Source organism: Eucalyptus grandis, chromosome 6 (assembly GCF_016545825.1).
Source record: "Eucalyptus grandis isolate ANBG69807.140 chromosome 6, ASM1654582v1, whole genome shotgun sequence".
In the NCBI taxonomy this organism is placed as follows: Eukaryota; Viridiplantae; Streptophyta; class Magnoliopsida; order Myrtales; family Myrtaceae; genus Eucalyptus; species Eucalyptus grandis.
The window spans coordinates 25,249,356-25,259,367 of record NC_052617.1 but is presented as its reverse complement, the minus strand read 5'-3'; the positions used below and the strand labels follow the sequence as shown (position 1 = coordinate 25,259,367).

The following is a 10,012-nucleotide window of genomic DNA, read 5'->3' as shown; positions in this document are numbered from 1 at the left end:
CAATTTCTTTTCCCGCCATGGCATAAAATCTGTACACTTAATTCAATCAATTCTCAATCAATTCCATCCAATTGAAACTCAATTAAATTAACCCATGTGTCATCAACCTTCTTACGACTTTCCCCATCAAATGATCCAACTTGCATCCCAAAGATTCAATTAAAAACGGCCCTCTGACAATCTCGAACAAAAACGGCCTTACTTTGTTTTTCCGCCAAAAATCTTGGTTTATAGAAAAATCTTCGAAGATGAGTCGACATTTCTAAAATGAATTATGACATGCCAGAACTTTCAATTTCTGAATTCGGGTTTAAAATCACGGTTAATTTCAATCTGGTGCGTTTTAAGCGCGACCTAATCTACGAGTAGCTTTTAGGAATTTTCAGTGCAATTGACCCGTGGTTGATTATTTTCAAGCCACAACATAAATCTTCGACACATTGGCCACTCTCGGTTGTCGTAGAAATATCGAGGTTTCAATTACGGACACAAAGGTACCCAAAACGACAGAAGAATCGGTCTAGTGCCGGTCGACGAGGATATTGCGATCGGGTGGAATCACCCGCACTTTGATCACATATCTCGGTCGAATCGACCTATTACTAATCTCGTTCGATTCTAACAGTGTCGTAATGATCCTTGTAGATTAATACGGTTGAGTAGCCAATTCATGATCGAATTCTCAAGTCTATTGCTTTTAAATTCCTTAACGGCTTCACCTGATAAACTAGTTATCTCATGAGTGGCCAACTCAGAGAAGAGAGTTATAGATGCGAAGATGAAATGCCCGACTTATTCAATTGAAACTAGAATCGTAAAAATCAGGATGTCACAAATATTAAAATTGAACCTAAATTTACGAAATTAAACCATAGCCTTGAATGGGTTAACTTCAATTTCTTCAATTGAAGGATAATGGCTCATTTTTCTTACCTTCAAAGGAATGAAATCCCTCAAATCGGGAATTTCTAATGTGAATTTCTTGAAATCAACTTCGGATTTGCACTTATCTTGAGAAAATGAGTGGAAAACAATCATCCATTCATCAGTCATGAAGAATTGGTTTCGGTCCCCTAATTAGGGCTTAAAATGGCAATTTGTCTTTCGACACGGTAATTCGCAAAATCGAATGCACGAGCATATTTAGAATAGTTCCTAAACCAAATGTCGAAAAAGGAATTACACCTAATTATGACTAAAATGAAAGTAATTTGATTTTTGGTCGATTTAGAACCTAAAATAGAAAATTTTGGAAAATAAGGTTCTTAATTGAATTTTGTGAAATTTTCTATAGACAATCAAATTGACACTAAAAGAAAATGTTTTTGAGGATTTTTTATTTTTCTAATTTTTTAGTTAAAGATTTGATCAAATGTCAACCATTTAGTTGATTTTTTAAAAATGTTGATTTCTTGATCAAATATTTGAATTTTTAGAGGGATAAGTGTTCCGTGTCACTACAACTTGTCACGAAAGTGCAGCATTTCGGTCCTAAAACTTGCAAAAGTGTGCATTTAAGTCCTAAAACTTGTCAAATTGTTTCAAATGAGTCCTAAAATCGACGCCGTTAGCATTTTCCGTTAAAAATGCTGACGTGGCATTTAAATAATTTTTATTTTCCACGTGGATTTTTTTAATAATTTTTATTCATTTTTAAAAATTTAGATTTAAAAACTAAAAAAATCAAATTTATTCATTTTATATTATTTTCACAAAAAAATTTTAAAAAAAAGTTAAAATATTTATTAAAGAAAAAAATTCAGCGGTTCCTTCTCCCCGCCGCCGCCGCTGCCGCCGCCCATCGCCGGAGGGGCCGGCGACCGTCGCCCGGCCCCTCCGGCGATGGGCGGCGGCGGCGGCGGCGGGGAGAGGAGCCCGCTGAATTTTTTTTTTAACAATTTTAAAAATAATTTTTTTTTTTTTTAACTTTCCTTTTTAGTTTTTGTTGAAAATAAGATAAGAATAAATTTAAGTTTTTAGTTTTTAAATTTAATTTTTTTTAAAAATGAATAAAAAATTATTAAAAAAATCCACGTGGAAAATAAAAAATTATTTAAAATGCCACGTCAGCATTTTTAACGGAAAATGCTAACGGCGTCGATTTTAGGACTCATTTGAAACAATTTGACAAGTTTTAGGACTTAAATGCACTTTTTGCAAGTTTTAGGACTGAAATGCACTTTCGTGACAAGTTGTAGGACTTCTGGAACACTTATCCCTTTTTTAGAAATTGATTTGATAAAAATGAAATTAAAGCTAAATGGCATCTTTTTAGATGAAAAGCTAATTTTTGACATGGGGTCGACTTTTGGTCAAAGGTTGACCAAAAGTTAACCGTTTAACTTTTATGGTTTTTTCTCTAAAATGAATTGGAAATTGCTTAAAAGTGACAATGCGACATAAAGAAATGAAGAATGACATGTTTTGGCCGAGAAATGAGCTATGTCGCAATCAGAATCTCGAATCTTGATTTTTACCTTTTTGACATGACAACTAAAAATCAGGTGTCAACACTTTAGCTGTAGCTCACAAGATCCTCGTCGTTGAGTAGATTCCGATATGTATCTCTATCTAGTTCAGCATCATTGATTAAATTCCGATGTTGTTCCATAAAGTCCAGTGTCATCAATTGGAATCCGGCATTGTGCTTTTTATCCAAGAGTATCACTGTTGATTAGAGTCCAACTTAATGCCTAAAACAAACTATGTCGTAGATTAAATTCCTACATAGTTTGGATCCAAAGCATAGGCTATCTAGCTATTGGTGCCTAGGTTACGTCATTGATTAAATTTTGGTGTTTGTGCTTAGGTGCTATTAGTCTTTGGGTCATTTGGGTATTAGTTATTACGGTTGTATATATAAGTTGAGAGTAAAATTCCTCTTTGCATTTGACATTCTTTACCCAAGGTCAATACAAAATTTGAGTCTCCTATAATAAAACTAAAACGCAACATTTGGTAAAAGATTATTCATGGGAATCGAGATTGGTAAAACATCTTTTGGCATGCTCGGTGGGAATTAATTCATGTGTCTATTAGACAAGAAAAACCGAAAAAGAATTACTTGACATTTCATTTAGAACGCATGTTTAGGTCACGTGCGCCCGATGCATTGGACAAGAATAAAGTTTTGCTTTCCCTTCACTTAATGCATCAAGGTTCCTTGTCTTTTCTAGCGATTTATGTTTTTTTTATTATTGAGTGATAAATTCTTACTTTTTCACCCGCATGATCACCCATCAATTGTTAGTGATTTAGAATTAAAATTGGCCAAGATTGCTAGCAAATTCCCCGTATCCATGAAATCTCTAATTCGTAAAAATGAGATGTTCTCTCACATTTATTTGGATTTTTAATCGATTTATAATAGATTAATGATGACTATAAATTGAATTAAATTGTATGTTTATATTGATTAAATTAAAATCTCAAAATTGCAATTGGTATGGGCTTTTCTTGTTTCTAGAGGCGCTCGTGTTGGCAAGGAACAAGTATGTCCTTGGCATTTATAGAACTGTAATGGACAAATGAAGTCAACAATCGAGTAATTGGTCATCTTCATTACAATAGCAAGATTGAAACAGACACTATCACCAAGCACATCCGCGAGTTAGTTAATTAGCTGCCTGCGGGCCATGGAATTGACGTTTAAACTCTTTGGTGGAGGGGTGGGATATATTATCGGGAGACATTTTGCATTCGGTTCCCATACTTTCACAACTTTTCTAATAAACTTACGATGATCAGCAAAGAGATACACATCTAATTCTCGTGACCACATATCTCTTATCACAATTTGTACAACTTATATCTAATATGGGTGGCCCTTTATTTGCAAAGACTTCTTAGCCTTGTTTAGAGCAAGGAGAGTGATGTAAGTCAATAATCCAAAGCTTAATATTTTTCAAATGCAATCCCATGCTGCATTAATATATTATGAATTCGTTGCCCAAAAAAGCATGAAATTCAACAAATGCACAACAAAATCCTTTTTTTTCGAATTGTTTCTTCAATTTCAGAAATCCTGATGGGTCTTTTGAACTATTTTCTCTCTCTATCTTTATGTAGAGATCGTTACCGTAAACGTAGAAGTCATCATGAAGAAAACCAATTTTGGTGTGACCTGTTATAGGCGCAATTGATTAATGTTACCTGCTTATAAAGGTGATTACTATTTCATTAGCATGGTCAAGGAAATTTCCCGCAAGGATAATTCGAGATCCGTCAAGGACGGAAGATGTGATGGAGGAGAAAGTGACACAATAGTTCACGCCCATCTAAAGTCATGGTGATTTTGGAGAAGATTTCTCCACTTCGTGAAACACGGCACTGAAGAGGACTGGACATGTTACTCGATGTGGACAGACGCTTGACGTCAGTGTGGACGAAACCATCTATTCCATCCTCCCTTGCCCACTATCTATTCCAAATTACCCACAAGGACTTTCACACCACAAGGAAAACCCTCATTTCCAGCAATTTAAAGCTATTGGAAAATGGTCCAAGAGTACATAGTATATCACTTAATACTCTGCTTCCCGTGTAAGCAGGGCGTTACGTATGAAACACGAGATGTGGATATAAGCACGTCAAACAAGTAAGGACAGGTAAGAAAACTAGCAAAATAGAGGGAATAAGAAATAAAAGGAGCGTCAAAATCCACAATCGTGACCTTTGTTGTTATATCAAGACGTGCAAATTATTTTCTTTGGAAGGGTTGAACTGTTTGAAAACAGACCAATATGAATATAAAGTCTATCTCTTAATATTGTCCATGATGAAAAATTAAAGCCGCCTCGACCGGACAGTAATCAAATTTTCCTGGAAACTACAATGGCTCTGGCCTCTAATCACACCTATGGTCATTTGGCATGAAAGTTTGTTTTGCGTCTCTGGATCCCTTGTTTTCATTGATCGATTCGTGGTAATGTAGTTTTGTTACATACGTGGACCGCATAATTGTATATTAATGAATTCCAAATTGCTCAATGAATTCGTATAAATACAAGTACACACTCGATAAAGAATTTCACCATTAGGGACCTAAGAATCTTGAGTTATGGGATGTGGAAGTCAATAGCATTACTAAAGGTTTTTTTCTATGCTTCCGCGGACAAAAAGAAAATGTTCGAACTGCTTTAGTCAATCCGACTTTTTGATGAAGTACTCACGATGACTCCGCTTGATTCTCTTCTCGATATTTTACATAGTTTGCCGAGCTCATCGGGGCCATTGATAATGTATGCTTCTCGACGGGTACAACCAAGGAGAGACGATACATAGGTGAAAAGTCGAGTAAACCCACACGATTAATGGCTTCAGCGATCATGGCACCTCTCCTATGGGCCAAAAAAGGATGGGGACAAAATCAACCACCATTAATCGTGCCATGGAGCGATACAATGCAATGGACCGTTACTCGGAAGTCAAAATTCTAAGCGATAGCATAGTCTTACTTACGAGCACTTTTGAAGCACTTGTACATTTTACCATCATAGTCTCACTTTGTAGACTTCTTTTCGGCAAACCATCAAGGTCACTGGCCCGATGGTAAGAGGTTTAACTATCCTTCATCAAATTACGTGTGAGTAAACCTATAAACAGCTTGTGCTACCTAAATGCAACATATTTCATGTGTAGAGACTGTTAGCATTATGGTGAGGTTGTAGTGAGGGGTTCGCTAACTTCGGACCTATGGGTTGAGTGATATGAAATAGCCACGGCTCAAAGGGAACATATCATAATGAGTGCAGACCTCCTATGATAACCCGAAGAGAGGATCGTTATCATTGGTCGCCCCTCCACACTTTTTTACTTATCGAACAAAAAAAAGCCATTCTTGACAAACAACGGGTACTCTCTCCGCATATTATATGTCACCGAGGAAAAGTATTTTTCAGACATAGGGATGCACTAAGCCCGAGAAACCTCAGGCATGGAAGTAGAATAAAACAGTCAAAAGATGTCTTTTGGAATCAAATTTCTCTTTACTTCACCTTATTTTAATTTCTCAACCTTTTTCCTCGCAAAAGGAAATCGTTGAGTTGAAGACAAGTGTACTTAGGGCGTGCATGGAAACACTCCAAAAATGTTTCCTTAAGACACTGTACGGAAAGTGTTAAAAAACAAAAAGAAACAAAACGCGTTTGGTTGCGTTTTTGTTCCTTTTTTGTTTTTTGTTTTGGAATGAAATAAGAACAGAAAAAAGAAACATAAAAAAGTTGTTTCTTTTGAAAAGAAACACTTCTTGGAAGGCACAAAAGAACAAAGAAACAAAATCGGAACAAAGGCTCTTCTCCTTCGTGCGTGCTCGTCGCTCCTCTCGTCGGCTGAAGCTTCGTTCTTCCTTTTCCGGCGTCTCTCCCATCTGTCCGGCGGCTCCCACTCGGCTGACTCTCCGGCGACTCCAGGTACGTTTCCGGTGCTCCTCCTTCTCCGGTAAGCGTTGCTCCCCCTTCGGCGCTCCTCCTCCGGTCAGCGTTGCTCCCCTTCGGCGCTCCTTCTCCGGTCAGCGTTGCTCCCCTTCGGCGCGACAGATCTGGGACGGCTCGCTCGACGCTCGAGAGCGAGCTCGAGCTGCAGCTCGATCTGCAGCTGCTCGAGCTCCCCTTCGCTCGAGCAGCAGCTCCAGTGATGCGGCGGCGCAGCTCGGAGACGGACCGAGGCGGCGGCGCGGGATCGAGGGAGGGAAGTGGGAGCGGCGGGAGTGATGCGGCGGAAGGCGGAAACTTGGGCGCCGAAAAGCCGGCGCGGTCCGGTGTGGAAGAGGAGGAGGTGCTCCTAAGCGGCGACGGCGGCGATGCCGGCGTCGCGTTGAGGAGCGAAGAGGAATCGGAGAGTAAATTGAGGGCGAGGGGTGGGCGACAGGTGATGAGGCGATCGAGCATGGTGGCGAAGCAAGTGATCAGCATCGAATCTGCTCTTGGCTTGGGGTTCGTCTCTCAGCTCTGGGTGGATACCCTCTCGGTAAGTGATGGAATTCTTCATCTTGGTTCGTGTAGCAAGACCTCGCGTGCCTGCAGAAGATTGTCCATTGAAAAATTTAGGTGGGTTGTGCTGTAGCAGGTGACTTTGAACGGTAACGAAGGCTTAAAAGTGTTGTCCTTATAACAACTCCTGGAGTTTACTAGTATTCGTCTTGGTTCTTGTAGTTTTCTGTTGTCTGTTGTGGGAAGCAAAGTCGAAGTTATCTCTAGAAGTGTCGACGCTTTCTGGGTAAGGTTCCGTCCGACCACCCCATCTGTCTCGATCGCGCTCGACACTTGGCCGTCCTTCTTCGTTTGGTTCTCTCGTCGTTGCTGCGTGCTGTTTCCGTTTTAGTTTGATTCCCTGGTCAATTTGGTCGCTGCGCTGCGGGCTCTTGTTGTGAACTTGATCGTGCTTGCGCGCGTTGACTTCAGCGGGTCTTGAGTTGGGGTTGGAGTGTTGGAGCGGGGGGCGTGGCGGTTCTGGTTCTGCATGTCATCCGGTCAGTCGAACCTCTTTCGACCGTGTGGTCTAGACCGTTCTTGATCGCCTCGTGAAGTTCTTCGTTGGAATTCCTTGCTGTATTGATGGCCGAATTAGAAGTGGCGGGACCCGTTTTGCCCCTTTCTTGAACCGTCAATACTGTTCTAAGCACGACAGGAGTTGGTGTGAGTTCGTTGTGTGTTTTTGTTAACTGAATCGGGAATACTTCCTTTATTCTAATCTTACTGTCTGCAAAATTTAAATGCTTTCCTGCTGGAAAATGAACCTTTTGGTTTTGGAGCTTTTACATAAGATGGCGTCTCAGTTCAGCGCTTTTTTTGGGTTTTTGTGGAACCGTACATCGTGTGAGGCCTAACCTGACTAAGTGACTATATTGGAGATTGGGTGCTGAAAGGAGGATTGTTGAATGGGTTTCACTGTTGACGTTTGTCTGAACTGCTGTCTGGTTTGGTTCCTTGGGGAGGTAATTGCTGATGGCCACAGACTAAGATATGCTAGAGATTCTTCTTTTACTCAAAATGGGTATGTCAATAAATGTTCTTCAATGCTTGTGTATTAATTCGTTGGGGATGCCAAGAAGTTTTTGAAGCCTCTAGTTTCTCTTTTGATTTTGACTATGTTTCATCACAGTATAGAGTGGACCTTTTAGATTAGCAAAACCTTAGTCTTATCTGAGAGGGGTGATGGTTGTCAAACTTGCAATCTCAAACGAGTGACGTGTGTTAATATTGGTAGAAAAGTTGTACTTTTGAATCATGCTAACTGCTAATTAAACCTCCTCTTTGGCTATGTAATTGTTTCAATTTGACTTGCAGCAGGCCTCTTGATTTTGTGTGAAGCTTGTGCTTCATAATTGAAGTCAATAAAAGGAAAGCAATTAGAATCATGCAACTGTATCATCACCCATATTCATTGGACAGCCAAAAGGTAAGGCTGGCTTTGGAAGAGAAGGGCATTGATTACACATCCTTCCATATGAATCCGATAACAGGCAAAAATTTGAGGCCTTCCTTCTTCAGAATGAACCCGACTGCAAAACTCCCGTTTTCCAGAATGGTTCGCATGTCATCTTTGATACTATTGAAATCATTCAGTAAGTCTCATCCTATTCTTACAGCATACTTGTTCTTCTTTTGATATGGTTATGACGGATGTTTGTTTGATCTAATTTTCAACTGTTTTGGCGTGTGATAATGAGAAATATCAGCTTCTCTAGCTAAGTATGTCAAATAAAAGTATTTCTGGATTTCTGAGTAACTGAATGTATCTGTTGACAGGATGGGGTATTGTGCTCTATTATGTACCATATTCTTTGCAGATTTATTCTGTCTGTCTGTCTTCATTCTCTTCTTTTGTGGAAGTTTATAATGCTTTAGAAATTTACAGGTATATAGAGAGAATTGCAGTTGTCTCTGTTAATAATGATAGCATCGCCTTCAGCAGTGATGAGGTCATTCAATGGATGCATAAAATACAGGAGTGGAATCCAAAGTTTTTCACATTATCCCACGTCCCTGAGAAGTATTGGCAAGCAGTGTCCAAGTTTTTAGGAGAGTCTTGATTGCTCGGATGGCCGAGTCACCTGACCTGGCAAGTTCCTACCACCGCAAGCTAAAAGAGGCATATCACACCGAAGAGAAGCTGAGAGACCCAGAGGTTGTAAGGCGGAGCAAGGAACATCTAATCAGACTTCTCGATGAAATTGAGGACAGTTTGAGCAAGACTTATATTGCAGGGGAAGAGTTCAGCATGGCAGACGTAATGTTCATTCCGGTGCTAGCTCGTTTGGCACTCTTGAATTTGGAAGACGAGTATATAAACAGCAGGCCAAACATGGCCAAATACTGGAGTTTGGTTCAGCAAAGGCCTTCCTACAAAAAAGTGATAGGAAGATACTTTGGCGGCTGGAGGAAGTACAGGACCCTGGCTAAAACTTGGTGCTTCATTCGGCTGAGGAACACGCTGAAGAAGTATTAACTTCTTGACGCTGTAGGAATATCTCAAAACTGTAAAAGGAGGGTGGGGAAAGTTTTGGCTGTGAAAAGTCTTTAGGCAGAATTTACCTTTTGAATTGCTGTAAATAGGTTCTGTAGTGTTTCCTCTCTTAGTGTTGAAAGAGCAGGCAGTTGAATTTTTCATGTACTGGACTGCTTTCTGTTCTGTATTCCCTTTAAGGTTGAAATAATTATGTAGAAAACAAGCATGTTATGAAAATAAAAAATTGTAAAGGTTCGATTATTTTGATTGCAAGCAGTGAACTTCATTGAGTTTGCAGTCTTAGAGCACAGTTCATCCGTATTCTAGATCTTTAAGATTCCTGATCTTTAGTAAAAGTTGGTGCAAGTTAGTATATCATAAGGCAGAGTAATGCTGCTGTGATTAGATGTCAAGAGTTATGAGCAAAAGAGAGTTGATTGAAGCACTCCCTTGGCGAACCGCAACGATTCCATATCTGAGTCCCGGATGAGGGACCAGGCCACACATCTTGTGAATAGCTTGGACCGACAGACAGGCAAGGATTGGAGAGACAGAGCACTTCCTC

General features: G+C 39.8%; 1 pseudogene; it reads left to right on the top strand.

Annotated features, from left to right (window-relative positions):
- Positions 1 to 6,825: 6,825 nt before the first annotated feature.
- On the top strand, positions 6,826 to 9,708 carry LOC104432431 (annotated as a pseudogene).
- Positions 9,709 to 10,012: the final 304 nt, after the last annotated feature.